Source organism: Urocitellus parryii, chromosome 3, assembly GCF_045843805.1.
Source record: "Urocitellus parryii isolate mUroPar1 chromosome 3, mUroPar1.hap1, whole genome shotgun sequence".
In the NCBI taxonomy this organism is placed as follows: domain Eukaryota; kingdom Metazoa; phylum Chordata; class Mammalia; order Rodentia; family Sciuridae; genus Urocitellus; species Urocitellus parryii.
In genome coordinates, this window is record NC_135533.1 from 75376410 (window position 1) to 75393737 (window position 17328).

The following is a 17328-nucleotide window of genomic DNA, read 5'->3' on the forward strand; positions in this document are numbered from 1 at the left end:
CCACATGCAAACACTCCATGGAAAACACACATTATGTCCTTGCTTTAACACATGGAATGAGTTTTCCCATGACACCCCATTTGCTTTTCCATAGAAAAGTACTTCTACAAATTTCTGTGTGTGCACTAGGGATTGAGCCTAGGGCCTCATGCCTGCTAAGCATGTCCTTGACCACTAAACTACACTGCCAGCCCCCATATATCCATTTTTAAAAAGAATTATGATGACCATGAATGATACCTATAAATTTGGTAGATATTCAATAACTATTTCCTGGAACTTTTCATTAAACAAAGTTAATTGAAAACATACACATAATAGCTACTTCTTCCTGAAATCTAACATGACAGATTCAATTACTGTCAATTAAGATAAATATATAATACATAAAAGCTAAAAAACACTTAATCCATAATGAACCCAAAAGAAAAGCAGTTTTGTTTTGTTTTGTTTTCCAGCAGGGGGCGGGGATTATAAACAGAAGGAAGGTTTTTCTGTCTTCTTAACAGCAAAAGACTAGATAATAAGACCTTGTGACCTTGAGGTCACCTCCTACTTCTGTTTCTCTAGAAACTCATAAAGGTAGAATTTCAGCTACTTAACGAGAACATTGTTTATGGTAAAAATAACTCTTGTCTGGTGAACCACAACCAGACTGGAAGAACTGTGAATGAACTCTAAATACCAGACCCTCTGTAGGTGTAGTTTAGATTATAAACAGGTATTTGGGACCTAGACCCTCAATACCCATAAGCTATTGCAGGAGATGTTAGTTTCTCTTGGTAGATATAAAGGCTTCTACAGGGTGTCTCACACACCGCCTTCTGAGATCTCCTCCCTTCAACCTTGAACTGCCAAGAAGTACCCCAGACTAAGGAGGTAAGATACCCATCTGTACACCTTATTTTTTTCCTGTCCTATATTCTTTTACATAGTTGAATACACAACTATCAGAAAGTCTGCTTGTTATGAATTTGAAGTATTGGGCACAATCAAAATTACTGGTAGTAGGCTTGCAAACAAAAGCAGGCTAATTTACCAAACAAGACAATTCAGAAACTATAATCATGCTAAAAACCTGAAGCCAGAGAACTGATGGTGTAAATTCCTCCCCTTAGCCAATATTGTCAGATAGTATATATTGCAACTTAGAATAAGCTGGATTAAAGAATACCCTGCTGTCTGTTGTTAAAAGCTTCAAAGAACACCAGGCATGCTGGCTCATGCTTGTAATTCCAGCAGCTCAAGAGGCTGAGGCAGGAGCATCGTATGTTCAAAGTCAGTCTCAGCAACTTAGATAGGCCCTAAGTAACTCAGTGAGACCTGACCCTGTCTCTAAATAAAACACAAAATAGGACTGGGGGCGTGGCTCAGTGGTCAAGTGCCCTTGAGTTCAATCCCTAGTACCACTGCCCTCAAAAAAAAAAAAAAAAAAAAAAAAAAAAAAGCCTCAAAGAACTATTTAACCTTAAAGCTACAAAGCTGCTTGTATTATTTAAATACAAGGAAATGCCACCATGTTCTTTATAGTCTATGAATGTATTGCCTTGGAATTTTGCAATGTACAACCCAGTCAACTTCACTGTTGGTGTACATAGATAGGTAGGTAAATATTTCTTGTTTAATACAAGTTTTCCAACAATTTTTGAGTTCTGAAATGTCCCAAAGTAGGGGGAGAGAATTTGTGGGAAAATACCTTGAAAAATAGAATACACAAAACTGTTTTAATTTGCAATTGTGGCCTCCATAGATATTTAAAATGCTTACAAATAAACAAAAATGCTTGCAATATTAATTGCATAAGGGATGATGGACACAATGCAACTGGGAAACAAGTTTTTCACAGTGAAGCTGTCATGGAGGTTAGCATGGGAGGAAGTGTATCTCCCAGGAGCTAAGGCATCTCTCTCCAAGGTCAGGACATAGAGCAGGTGCAGCTTTGAAATTTTCCTATAGGCTTCTGCTTCTAGTGAGTCAGTCAAATAGAGAGGTTTTTGCCATCTTAAGGTTATAATCAATTCTATTACTATTTTTCTGACTGCTCTCATCTGGGAAATTTGCCAGTGAGCTGATACCCATCCCACATGGACCTACCTCCCACATTTACCAATCACATAGAAGTTAATTTTTCATACAGAAACCCATGCTATAGCAGAAACATCCAGGATAAAATGAAGAACATAATACAACAGTTTCTGGAGTTCCTACACTCTTATGAAATGTCTGAAGAGGGACTGGGAAGTTTTCATTTCAAAACAGCATACTCTAGTTCCTTGAAAGAAACAAGTTCATGTCATTTGAAGATATCATTAGACCAGTGCTGTTCTCCACAGATGGAAAGATTAAATAGTATACAAAAGTAAATTCTAGGCTAGCTATTTATACATCTAACCACCTTACTATGTTGTCCCATTGAACAAACTACTTGAACTATAGAAAACTGAACAAATGGGAAAATATTACAGGTCCCAATTGTAAATATTTCTACAGGCTGAGCACTGTAGTTGATACAACTAACTCTTAACGATATACGGGTATAGACCCTGACCTCAGGAAATGTATAATCAGGCAAACAAAATTCAAGTGTGAAGAACAACACATCTCCAAATTCTCTTTCACCAGCTGCAAAGACTTGATGACATCATGAGAAAACAAAGGTGATCTTCAGCAGGTGTTTTTCCTGATACCGCAAATCTTAAAACACACAATAGTTGACACAGTGCTACTAATGTTCAACCTCTAAAATACATCAACCACTTATGAGTTCCAGGAAAAGAAATTCCGTTGGCACAAAACCAATTTTAATTTTTAAAAATCAGGAAGATTTATGCAACCACATCAGAGAGCTGTAAAATGATTGTGGTAAAGGAGGAGCAATGTTTTTGCCTTAACAAAACAAACATACAGTCTAGACAGATTCACATCCACTGAGATGGAGCAGAACTTTTCCTGTGTTAAGTTCTACAGATGAAGGAGATACAAATTTTTAATCACTTTTTGAACTACATGGTAATTCACATGGAAGTTATAAGAAAACAGTTTTCCTACTTTGCATGACCCTTTTAGCAGTTCTTTTTTATGCATATTCATAAAAGATAAGGATATCTCTTTCTACCCATCAAAAAAGAATCTCTAATTTCATTTGAATAATAGGTAACAAATTTACTCGAAAACAAATTTACTCAAATGGAAAACTGCTCAATTCCCACATGGATCACTTCATACTTGGTGGGTGGGGAAGATTTCTGGCTTTCAGGATTTGGAAAAACTTCCTCTGTATGTCCAGTGTCTTTACATTTAGTTCTGCATATGCTTTAGATTTGTCTGGTAACCTTTTAATATATTCCTGATCCCAGATGAATTTCAATTAATTTTTTACATTTTAAAATGTGATTTTCATTTGTCTGAGGTCAGATATGTTAATTTAAAAATTACAAATAAACACTGAGCACAATATTCCTTAAAACTTCACATTTAACACTTCTTTTTCCAGAGTCCCTGTTCACAGGAAGGCCAGAGAAGAAAGTCAAGATTTGTGGTTTTAAGAGGAAATAGATTCTGTTTATTTTACTAAGAAAAAAGTCAATTTTTGGAGCTTAAGTACATACCCAAATAATTCATTGCTTAATGCCCACCAAAGTGGAAGGACGGATGATCAAAATGAAAGTTATGGTAATTATCAAATAAATGACTTAGGAACAATCAGTAGATAGACCAGAGAGTTTCTCTGAATTCACACACTACATACTGCAAAATTATCTACATATGTGTATACAAAAGTAAATTGGATGAATTAAGCTCAGCGTGTTCAAAACATGGCTTTTCAAAAGAAGTATGAGGAAAATATAATAACTGATGAAACTTGCCAATTAGCAACCAAATCAAAGGAATAGTTTATATAAAGGATTGGAAAAAAATTTAGGAAAACTTTCATCTGGCTTCAACTATTTATAAATTGTTTGAATTCTATTAATGAAAATTAATTTAATGAACTGTACTATATAAGTTTAAAAAGAACAAGTATATATATTGAACCATTTCACTAACGAATAAGTTTAAACCAATGCCATCATGAAAATCAACTCATAATTTTAATGAATAGAAACGAATTAAGTTAAAAGCTATCATAGAAACTAAGGGCAAATTTTTTTCCAAATATTTATTTTTTAGTCACAGGTAGACACAATATCTTTAGTTTTTTGTTTTATGTGGTGCTGAGGATCAAACCCTCACGCACACTAGGCATGCGCTCTACCTCGGAGCCACAACCCAGCTCTGAGCAAATGTTTTTGACAACTCATTATAAACTTGACAAAATAAAATACCATCAATACTAATAGGTTGAGAAAAAAATGGCTTTTATCAAAAGACAGTAAATAAGAAAAATAGCAGCTCACCTTAAAACATTAACCAGGCAAGCTGGGGGCATGTAGCTCAGTAGTGGAGCATTTGCCCAGCATGTGTAAAGCCCTGGGTTAGGCTCCAGCACCTCAAAAATGGACAAAACCTTAACCATACAAAAAATTTAAATTCTCTTGATTTAAAGAGTTAAAAAGCAAATGTTTTATAGCATCAATAAAAATGTTATATTTTAGTACACATTTTAAGAGATAATTACCTGGAAGATTAACAAAACCAGAACTTAACACTTTAGTCAAGATATTATTTTAAAGTCATAAAATAAAACCAGGTGTGGTGGTGAATTCTTGTAATCCCAGAAACTCAGCAGTCTGAGGCAGAAGGCTCTCAAGTTTGAGGCCAGCATCAGCAAATTAGCAAGGCCCTAAGCCAGTCATAAAATGAAACTTTTCAATTGTTTTACACAAGGTGATTTCCCCTAGGAAAACTTTATCATTGATGTATAATTATCTTAATATAATATCTTAACCTCTATACCCATCTTGAACAAATTTTAGAATCAAAAGTAAAGTGGTCTCAATGATTAATTTTAAGCATTGGTTTGTTTGGATATTTAATACCATTTTTTTTCTTTGAGGAAACCATCAGAGAAAATAAGTCACCAAAGTGAGAAACTAAAAAGTGAGTCTTTAAAACTTTTTAGTTTATTATACCATCTTTATACAAATGCTCCTCCACTTCTAATAATGTTATATTCTTATGTACCCACCATAAGTTGAAAATGTCTATGTTGAAAATGCATTTAAAAACCTAAACTATGAAGCAACTTATCTCAGCAACAAACAACAATGTAAAATACCAGCTGTTTACCTTTGTGACTACATGGTTGAGTGGCAGCTGCAGCTCGCTAACACTGTCTAACGTCGCAAGAGACTCTCATGTATCACTAGCCAGCAAGAGAGTAAATTTCAAAAACTAAAGAATGGTTTCTACGAAATGTATATCACTTTCCTTCGATTGTGAACTCAAAAAACCTCAAGGTGAACCATCTTAATTCAGGACTGTCTGTATATTATACTGAATTGTCAAAAATTTCATTTTACTTAAAATTCATTAAGTGTCAACTGTTATTAAAGTTTTCTGAAGTTCACCTAGATCAGCATTGCATATTTTTTTTAAAGAATATTTTTGGACTTTACAAAAAGGCCTTGTGATTTAAGCCAGCCACTGCAAAGTCCACTGTAATACCTTGGATTTATAAGGATCAATTCTGATATATGTACTTATGTCTACTGATGATTTTAATGTATATGTAACTAATGGGTTATCAAAGGAAAAATAATTTTGAAAGAGAAGATATCTGAATTACATGGGGGAAGGGTGTTCAAGGACATGACCAAGATGCTAAAATGCAGGTATGTACTATATATATATCATACTAAAATAGCCTCCACAAACTCATTATTTGCCCGTTCTTAGCTATAGCAATAATTATTTAATAATTTCAGTAACAGTTGCTTAATCTCAGAAACTGATTATTTCAATCTTTAAAAAAATTTTAGAACTTGTTATGTGAACCAATCTATCCTGTAAAATGTCACATGTGTATTCAGGAATTTATATTCTTCGGATGCAGGCATGTTCTGGGTATGGCTGTTATATTCATTTGTGATAGGAAAGTTTAAAGCTGGTGCTTCCTTGAAGATTTTGTATGATTTGTCCGTTGTTGAAGGTGACATGTTGCAGTCCCATATTACCATATCATAATGTATTTCTCCCTTCAGATCTATTTACTTTGTATATTTGTGTGCTCTAGTGTTGGTTACATATATGTGAAAAAATGTTACATAATCCTGCCAAATTAACTCCTTCATTTATAATGGATCTTTTGTCTTTTGAGTTAAAGTCTGTTTTATCCAACACAGGTATAGCTATATCCTGGTCTTGTTCAGTTTCCATCTGCATGGAATACCTTTTTCTATCCCTTCATTTTTCAGGCTATGTCTTTATACATGTAGGGAGTCTCTCATAGATGGTACAGAACTTGGGCATTTTAAAATTCACTTTTATTGGAGTTGTTCATATTTTTAATGTAAATGTGTGTGCATACACATTATTATATATAATACATATATACAGTGATTTAAAATGTGTAGCTCATATACACCCTTTAAGAAACATTTATATGGAAAAATGTACAAAATAATAAAGGAAGAAAAAGTAAGACAAAGAGTGGGAAAACCGAGTATTCTGGTGAAAGGAAACTTAATTATTTAAGATGGACTCAGCTACAAGTAGCAGAAAGCCCTACCTCAGCTAGCTTGAACAATAAAGAAAATTTATTTCAAAAATCAGAAGATCCTGGTTAGGGATATCAATCCATTAGCTCTATTTTTGTCACCAAAAACTCAAGTTCTTTTCACCTTCCTACAATGCCTGCTTCTGAAAGACTCCCCTCAATATAAAAATGTTGTTCAATTCAGACATTGCATTTAACCAGGAACAAATTCAGTAGAGCAATGTAAATTGACAAATTCTGTTGGTGCACATTAGAAGCAAAAACTAGGAAGCCCTGTGAATAAAACTGATATTGTTATGAGAACCAATCTATCCTGGAAAATGTCACATGTGTAGTCAGGAATGTGTATTCTTCGGATGCAGAAATGTTCTGTGTATGGCTGTTATATTCATTATTTAAATTCTATGATTGAGACCATCATGATGAATAAGATATAAAGGCACATACCTTTACTGTCAACAAGAGAAACAGAATTTAAGGGAAAGAATAATCTAAGGAAGACGACCATAATTTAAATGTGAAACAAACTGAAACACAGCCCAAATCTGAGGACTTAATGAAAGGGTATGACTGATTCTCAACAAGAAATCCAAAACTCTGATCAGGTAATTTAGAAAGATATTTGAATTACCCAATAGTTATTTTAGATACATAATAGACAAATTACCCAACTTTTGTTATTCTTATAATTTGAGATAGTTTGTATATAGAGCAGTTATTTATTAATAAAAAAAATCATCCTAAAAGCAAATGTTTCAAGGTTTCAAAGTAGGTCTGTTCAAATTTTTTAATAGGTCTTCAAAGTAGGTCTGTACAAATTTTTTAATAGGTCTCAAAATTATTTGATCTTTATGTACACATATAGACTGTCTAATTTCTATGAGATTAGACAGTTTGATTTTCTGAAAACTTAAAAGGTCTTTTTTTTTTAACTTAAACAGGTATTTTCTCCTAGTTCAAGGGGATAGAAGTTCATGAGTTCAGTTTTCCCTGAGGCCTTTGTGTCCTTACAGATATCTGCCTTTGCTATGTCCTCATAAAATCTTTACTTTGTATGTCTGTATCTACATTTCTTCTTCTAAATTGCATACACGTGGGATTAGGGTATCCCCAAGTGACCACATTTTTGATGTATCTTTATTTTTTATTGACTTAGTAATCACACAATTTATGGGGTACAGTGAGATTTTTGCACATAATTGGCATATGTTTCACCTCAGTCATTCATCATTACTTTGGGTTAGGAAGATTCAAAATCTTCACTCGCTCTTTTAAAATATTCAATTAATTGTTATCAACCAGTTATGTTGTTCTATAGATTAGAATTTATTCTTCCTGTCCAACTTTACCCATATACCTGTTAACCGTCCTATTTCCATCTTCCCCTATCCTATACCTTTTCCATACTCTAGTACCTTCTGATTGAAGAATTTAATCATCTATTTCTATTCAAGATAAAAAAGGATTTACTACTGAAATTTTATCATTTTCTAATTGTCTTATAAGTCCTTCCTTTCTTGCTACCTTCCTTTGTGGTTAACTGGATTTCTCTAATAGCATATTTTTAATACTTTTTTTGTGCATCTACTCTTTGCTTTGTGGCTACCATGGGGCTATCATAAATCATCTTTTAACAGATTATTTTAAACTGCTGACGATTTAAATTTGATCACAATTAGAAATTATGCTAAAAATTTGAATTTTTGATGTCATAATTCACATCCTTTTGTATTGCACATCCCTTATTATATAGGGTTAGTGTTGACTTTCAACTTTCTTTCCAAAGATAAGTGATGTACACACCACCCTTAGATTATAAGAGTATTGTAAATTTATATACTTACTTCTACCAGTGAGTTTGTACTTTCAGATTTTTGTTGTTGTTCATTATCATTCTTTCCTTTGAGCTTAAGGAATTCCCTTTCCTACCTCTTGAAGACAGGCCTCCAGCTTGTGCCTGGAAAAATCTATTTCAGAAGGACAGTTTTGCTGGGTAGAGTATTCTTGGCTAACAAAGTTCCTCCCCTGCTCATCACTTTGAATGTATCAACCTTTTGCTTCCTGGCCTAAAAGTTTTTACTCAGAGGTTCTGTGTACTATATTGAAACTCCCTTACATGTTATTTACATTTTTTTTTTCCTTGTGCAGTTTCCAGGATCCTGTATTTGACAGTTTAATTATCATCTCGAGTGTAGTCGCGTTTCCAGGATCCTGTATTTGACAGTTTAATTATCATCTCGAGTGTAGTCGCTTTTGGATTGAGTATGACTAGAGGTTGCTTTTTTTTTTTTTTTTTTTTTTTTTTTAAATCTTCCTCTACCTGGACATTTATCTGTGTGTGGAAAGTTTTCTGCTATTATTTCTTTAAATAAACTATATAACCCTTGTTATGATTTAGATCTGGCATATTCCTAAAAAAGCTCACATGTTGAAAGCACAGTTCCCAAAACAGTCCCAGGATGGGGCTTTTGGCAGAGATTGGATCATAAGAGCTCCAGACTCATTAGGGGACAAATCCATTGGTAGCTGAATGGATCATTTCAAGGAAAGACTCACTGGAGGTAGTAGATCACTTCAAGGATGTCCTGGAAATGCTTATCTTTCCACTTACACTCCCACCACCCCTACCTGCTTCTCAACTGCCATTAACTGAGAAGTTTTTCTCCACTATGCCCTTCTGCCATGATGTGTCTGCAATGGAGTCAGTGAACCAGGGACTGAGACCTCAGAAACCATGAGCAAAAAAAGCTTTTCCTCCTCTAAGGTGTCCTTGTCAGGTATTTTCATCACAGCAGTAAAAAGTTGACTAACACACCCTTTATCTTTCTCCTTTTTTAACACTCCTCTTTTGATGTCATCCCATAAATCCCATTATCTTTATTCTTTTAAATTATTTCTCTAATTTTCTTGAAGTTCACTGAGCTGCTTTCAAACCATTATTTTGAGTTCTCAGGAAATTCATACATCTCCATTTCTTTAGGTTACATTACTGGCATCTTATTTTTACCATAAAATGATGACACATATTCCAAGTTGTTCTTGATCCTTGTGGTTCTGTATCTATATCTGTATATTTAAGAAAGTAGACACTTCCTTGGATTCTAGCCTTCACATTCTGTCTTTGGGAATGTTTTGTGGTAGACATAGCACTAGAACTCAATACAATTGTCAGAGGTGCTAAAGTTTGCCTGCTATGAAGCTTGTCAAGAGCCTCTTGCAACTGCTGTTAGCCCAGCAGTGATACAGGCTGGAGATGCAAGACAAAGTTCTGGGCTTAATTTGTTTTCTTTACACCAGTTTCTCTGTCCTGTGCTGCCTGGGCTTGAGGGCAGTGTGATATGGGTAATATAAACTGTCCTTCCCACTGGTTTCAAAATATCTTTTCTTACTACTTTTCTTAGCTACAATCAGCTATTGTGACCTCTCTCTAGTTCTATTAATTTTCACAAAGTTACATTTGTGAATAGATAGTTGTATAAAGTGATATTTCGGTGGGGAGACAACTGCCAAGAGTCTTACTGCGTCACCTTTTTCTGCTCCTCCAGAACATTTCATGATTGCAAAAGGGCTAATGAATAGTACCTATCTAAAACAAAAGTTTATATAATATCATTACTGGTCATAAATTCCACTAAGTTTGTCATGAACTTTTGTGTCTGTAATGCACAAAAACTTCCATTTCTGCATAAATGTTATCATTTAAATTCCTGCTATAAAAAATTAGATTTAGAATATGTAAAATTGGAGTGTCAAGTAAAAATAACTGAGTTTTTTATTTAAATGTAAAATATGTTTTCTGAAAGTATGGATGAAAATTGAATTTGTGTAAATAAAAAAACTCAAAATTGAGATGAACAGTTTCCATATCTGTTCAAATCAGAGTGATAGGGACCAAAATTAACAATTGGTCTTATACAAAATATACCAATTAGTCCTGCCTAAAAATCATAAAATATCTAGAATGAATCAAAGAGTTTCCAATTAACTGAAGACTAGAACAAAGATTTTAAAAAATATATAGTAATACAAAATTATCAACATTCAAAAAGGAAAAATTTACAATGTTAGCAACTAATCAAATAAATAAAAAAACATGAAGAGCAATAGAAAAATGACTTCTTTTAAGAAAAAAAATCAATCATCAAAAATTCAAAAAGAGGACTGGGGCTGGAGCTCAGTGACAGAGCACTTGCCTAGCATATGAGAGGCACTGGGTTTGATCCTCAGCACCACATAATAAAGGTATTTTTTTAAAAAAAGGTAAGTATTAAAAAAAAACTCACATGGGTATTAGAATAAAGGACCTTAAAACAATTATAACTGTGTTCCAGTTGCTCAAAAATCTATAGGAAAGATAAAATATATAAAAAGTTACAAAACTGAACACAAAGAGATTTCTAAGAGTAAATCTAACTTCTGCCAGTGAAAATTATGTCTGAGATTTAAAAGAAAAAAACGAAAAAAACTAAAGGAATTAACCAAATGGAATTAACTAAAGGGATTATGCACTGCAACAAAGGAGATTAGAGAATTTAAAGACCTAGCAACAGAAACTATTTTTTAAAAAAAGACAAAGATTTTAAAATTGTACAAATCAATAGATCATTAATAAATATGGATCAACTTCAAACAACTGATATATATAGGTCAGTGAAGTTTCCAATAAAGTAGAAAAGAAAAACTGAAAAAATGTTGAAATTTTTCCAATTGGATTAAAATTGAAAATCCATTTATTACCACACCTTAAACATGCACAGACAAAACAATTACCAGACATAGGAAGAAAAAGGAAATTATAACCCACAGCAAGGAGATATATATACACCACTTGACTCTGAGCCAGAACTAATAGGGATGGTAAAATTACAAAGCAATAATATTAAAACTTTTATAACTGAATACCATATATTAAGAAGTTACATATAGAAACACAGAAAGTACTTAAACTAAATTCTACAGATGAAACTCCAATGCTTAAATTGAAAAAAACACTTTTTTTTTAAATTCCAGTCTGTCCATATCTGTACACATAAAATGGTATAATGAATTACCATGATAGCACATGTTCACTGAATACAATTTAAATAGCCAAAGAGAAAAAAGAAATATCTGTTTGGCAGCAGCTTTCATCATAGTATAAGAATATGTTGAGCAACAATAAATAAAAGAATAATATACTGTGTGGATATATTATCATCCTAGCATTTATTATAACTGTGAAGGTAACTTTGATTTTATACTTATGATAGGACATACACACACTATTCGATTTCAGAGTTGTGGATACACTTACTTGAACAATATTATCAAATTGCAAGAAATAACCCTTAATAATATTTTGGGCCAGGCTACATGGGCAATGACCAAATAGACTTCATTTTGCCCTGAGACTTCAAGTCACGTAAAAACTGCTTCTCCCACGTCAAAGCCCCACCTCTGTATCCATCAATAGTTGCTTAGCATAGCATGTTTGGAAACACAAAATGGCAAATCTTACACAGTATAAAATTGTTCTCTTTGGTTCCCATTTTTCTTGGACAATGTACCCTGTCAGAGATTGATTGTCTAGGTGTTAGTAACCTTCTTTAACTTGTACTCAACTACAGATGTTTTGACCCATTCTCCCTTCTGCTTATGATTTTAGATCTCATGACATTTGTTTATGGCTTTGAATCATAGAACATCCACTTATGATTAATATGACTTTGTACTATTAAAGGTATACTGAAACCCAGGAGGTAGTCAAAGGATATAGACTTGCAGCCTGCCCCTTGGCCAGCAAGCTGGTGGATCCAGACCGCCAACTAGCGACTAAAGGTTCCGTCTCCTGCTCCAAGATCAACTCAGTTATTTACTGCAATCACTCCATAACAATAACTTAATACTAAAAAAAATTTTATATATATATATATATATAAAACAGATCAATTTACTGCATGACACAAAGCACAGAAATAAACAAAAAATTTAACTATTATACATAATTTTTATAGTAAATGTTGCACTTATAAGCTAAAAGATTAGAGTTCATTAATTCAACTTTTTCTCTGCTTAATATAGTAACAGTACATTTAGAGTTTATTTTGGGACAGATGAAAAAGGACACCTCTAAAAAAATGAATACCACTCCCTAAATTCAATCATGATTCAGAAATGAAAGGGATATTTTTCTAAATGCCATAATAAAATTTTTAAACTAAATTATCTTAAAAAAATATGAATATAAAAATCAAGATGGCAAAATTCATACTTTAAATTTATACACAGTACGGCCTAAAAATTCAGGTAGAATTAGAAATACTTATTATCCTTAATATGAAGTAGTAGGCATTCTAGATTCTATTCCTGGCATCCCTTAGTTTCCTAAGGTCTCCATTTTAATTTTGACACCACACAACCATGGCCCTTTTGAAACTGCTTATAGGAACTGCAATTCTGCCACCTTTCTTTGAAAACTTGGGGGAAGCCTCTGTAACCTCATAATTCTTGCATTTTGGATATTTGTAAATCCAGCATCTTGTGTAAGATACCAAGGCAGCCACTGGATTCAGTTGTACCAGGGTCCACTTAAATCACAGCTGTAGAGGCTTCTAAATGCGTAGACTGCTTAACATGAGGAAATGAATCCTGAGAAAATAATGTTCTGGACAGCCCTGTGTGAGTGGGGTATTCAGAGCACTCTTCTGGAATGACATTCTTTAAACAACTCATATTTCTATACTTTTTAGCCTGCAGTGCTTAGGGTGGTCTTGATGATTCTTGAGATGACTTCAAGGCATCTTTTCTATTGTCATAACTCAAAGTACTTGGCTTTGCTATAATTGTGTTTATCTCTTTAGCAGCCACACCCTTGTGTACAGCACCTTTAAACTTGCCCCATTTCTGGCCAAACTTAATTTAACACATCTTTCTGTATTCTGTTTGCTGTAGCTTCTCACTGAAAACGCATAAAAGCAGCTAAAAATACTTAAGCCACTGCCTGAATGCTCTGCTGCCTTGAAATTTCCTCTACCAAAGAAAAGTAGTCCATTGCTTTTAAACTCAGCTCCCCACAAAGTCTCAGGGCATGCACATAATGCCCTTGATTTCTTGACCAAGGTGTAAAAAGGATAGTATTGAGTACAATTCCCAAAAAAGTTCACATTTCCATCTGAAACCTTATGAGCACTGCCTTAACTGGATTTGTATCACTATTCTAATTTTACATTACCTCACCAAAATTGCCCATTGAGCTACACTTGTAGCATTCCACTTTTTCTAACCTGCTGTCCAAACCTTTCCAAACTCTTCCCATGAATTATTTTCAAAGACTTCTGAACCACATTATCAGGCATAGTCACAGCAGCAACCAGCTTCTCAGTACCAATTTTCTGTGTAAGTCTATTTTCCCTGATGATGACAAAATACAGGGAATAAGGTTTAATCAGGATCCTGGTAAAAGAGATTTTAGCCCATAACTGGTTGGTTCCTGTGCTTCTGGTACTTTGGCAAAGCAGCACCTCATGGTAGAAGCAAGTGTTAGAGGAAGCTGATTTTCTCATGATAACAAGGAGGCAAAAGATAGGAGGGGGCTCTACCTAAATATCCCCTTGGAGGGCACTCCACTAACGATGTAATTTCCTCCAGCTATACTCCACCTTTTAAAGTTCCTGTCACCTCCCAGTAATGGCAGAGTCTGGGGAACAAGCCTTTATACAGGTTTTTGTGGGACATTTCAGGTCTAAAAGATAGCACATATTGTGTATGGCTGTTTTAGCACTGTAACAAAAGAGGTGGACAGATGCAACAAAGAATGTGTGCAAAGCCTAAAATATTTACTAACTGGCCTTTGACAGGAAAACTTTACTGATCCTAATATAAAGAAGTTATTTCAATTCAGGCAAAGAAAGGACTTGAGTTTCCTCTTATAAAAAGAGTATTGATTTTTAAGATCCTTTTATTTGTAATAATACATTTTTCTGTTAAAAAAGGCAATTATTCACATTACTCATAAATATTTTGTGGTAAAGTAAAATGAACACTAGGCTTATTTTTGAATGGAGGATGAGGCCATTTATGATAATCAACTCTTAGAATTTCCTTGAGGATTAAATGGGAACATTTGTTTTAAAAAGAAAAGAATGATTCACTTTTTAAAGCATTCAAGAAGTATGTTATGACTAATACTGACAGAGTTACATTAATAATATACATTATCAGGCTGCATTTGTTAGGAGGGTTCTGAAAATTATAAATGTGGGGAGATGTTTCAGTACTTCCAAATGCTAAGAAAAAGAAACAAAGTCATCATTGGATTCTCACTAGTTGAGCAAACTGGGAATTCAGTTATCATAAACACATTCTTATAAAATAATTCTTCATAATTCTAGCTAAGTAGATTATAGAAGCAGAAATGATACCCAGAAAAGGCTTGCAGGTAATTTTATTCAGTCCTGTCATTCCAAAATAAGAGTTCTCCAATAGTGATGCTAGACTATCTTAACAACTTGCTACATTCCACCTTAGCAGGTACCAGAGAATCAAGTATTCCATCATTTATGTGGAGTAAGTCTAACCTTCAGGATCCCCTAAAATAAAAACTCTTATGCCTGGAGAATTGAATCACGCTATACATTTCAAAGTCTCACATGTGAACTTGTTGCAAACAGCATTCAAGCCTAAGCATGTTTGGATCAAGAAGCTCTTGGCACCAATTCTATCACCTTTCTATACTTTCAATAAAAGATCTGTTCAGGCTTCCCAGAAAACTGCAAAACTAATCCATTTTTAGGTGGCTACAGATTTTTTTATCCTAAGGGAACAACACTTATGTTTAGTAATATTCTTACCATCTTTCTCTCTACTAATGATTCAATCCATGGACAAGGGTTTTTTCTGTTGTAATTTTCAAAATATAAAGTATTACTACAGAAAAATTTCATAAAAACATGAACATAAGGACATACTGTAAGACTTCAAAAAGTTGTAATATAAGAATATATTTTTTAATTGAGCCCGTACTTGGAATTCAGTATTCAAATAATATTAAATTCAATTATTAAAGAAGTCATATAAACACCTAGTTTCCCTTTCCAAGTAAGTTTTAGGACAAGAGAACCAACACACACACACACACACACACACACACACACACACACACACACACACACACACCCCTCTTGACCAAAATCTTCCCAGTTATAATCTGCCAACAAATTTGAGACATCTTTCCATTTAACTTTCAGAAACATAAAAAGAGTCTTCTCTAATGTTCCCTCTCTGTATTAATTATTATGACCAAAATATCTGACACACACAACCTGAAGAAGAGGAAGTTTGTTTGGGCTCATGGTCAGCTGGTTCCTTTGCTCTGGGTTTCAGACCATGGTCAGCTGGTTCCTTTGTTCTGAGTCTGAGATGAGGCAGAATATAATTGCAAAAGGGATTGGCAAAATAAAATTATTCAGCTCACAGCAGTCAGAAAAGAGGTAGATAAAGAGGAGGGTGGAGAGAAAGAGATAAAAAGAGAGTAAGGGGTCAGAGACAAGATATAGTTATCAAGGGCATGATGTCAGTCGTCTTTCTCCACTGTGACCTACCAGCCATGATCCTACCACCTTCAAGTAGTCCACTCAGCTATCAATGGATTGATCCACTGATGAGGTCAGAGCCCTAATGATCCAATCACTTCCCAAAAACCTCAACTTTGTACACTTCTGCATTGGGAATCAAGTCTTCAACACATGAGCTTTTGGACAACATTCCATATCCAAACTATATAATACTATCTTACTATAATTTACCTGTTTCAAGACACATAAAAATAGACTATCTTAACAACTTAACATCCTCTCTCCCATCTAATCATGTAATAATTCTTGGTTCTTGATTTCTTAAATGCATCTTTATTCCCTATCTGACCAGTCCTACTAAAACTACCTGTCTTAGTTATTTTGTGCTTCTATGACAAATACCACAGACGATGTAGCTTTCAAACAGCAGAAATTGCTCTGGAGCTTGGAAGTCTTAGAGTGCCAACATGGTGGATTCTGGTAAGGGCTCTCTCCAGGTAGCAGACTACCATCTAATCATCTCCTCAGGTGATGTAGAAAAAGAAAACTAGCCCTGTGCCTCCTTAGAAGGGCAATAATCCCACTTATCAGGGCTCAACCCTCATGACCAAATTACTAAAAAAAAAAAAAAAAAAAAAGTACACCCCTCCTAAAATTATCATGTTGGGGCTTAGGATTTCAACATATAAAATAGTGTTTGAGAGGAAGGAATACATCCTATCATTACCCTAGCTCCAGCCACCATCATTATTTCTAGGACTAATGGAAATCAGCTGCTAATTAAACAAAACACAACAAGGACACCCTGTGCTTATTTTAATTCAATCTTTGTGCTGTAGCCAAAATGTGTAAATTACAACTTATTTCATTAATTTCTAGCAGGACAGAACTGCTTTACAAAGTTTAAACTTAGAAACCCTGCCTTAACCTCAGCCTCAACCCTCCATAATCTGTAGCTCCTTCCGTTTCAGACCCATTCCCTAACTCTCTCCACTTATGACCATTCTCTATGCTTCTCTGTCCATATAGAAATGCTATTTTTTCATGCCTCAGAGTTGCACTTTGCTCAGTCTTCCAAATCTCTGCTTCTACCTGGATCATTAACAAAACATCACCAGG

The 17328-nt window shown here is 34.2% G+C and overlaps 1 protein-coding gene across 3 annotated transcripts in view; it reads right to left on the minus strand.

The window, feature by feature from the left end:
* Nucleotides 1-17328, minus strand: part of Crppa (CDP-L-ribitol pyrophosphorylase A) — a 281597-nt gene that overhangs the window by 112905 nt on the left and 151364 nt on the right. The gene's annotated exons all lie outside the window — the stretch shown is intronic.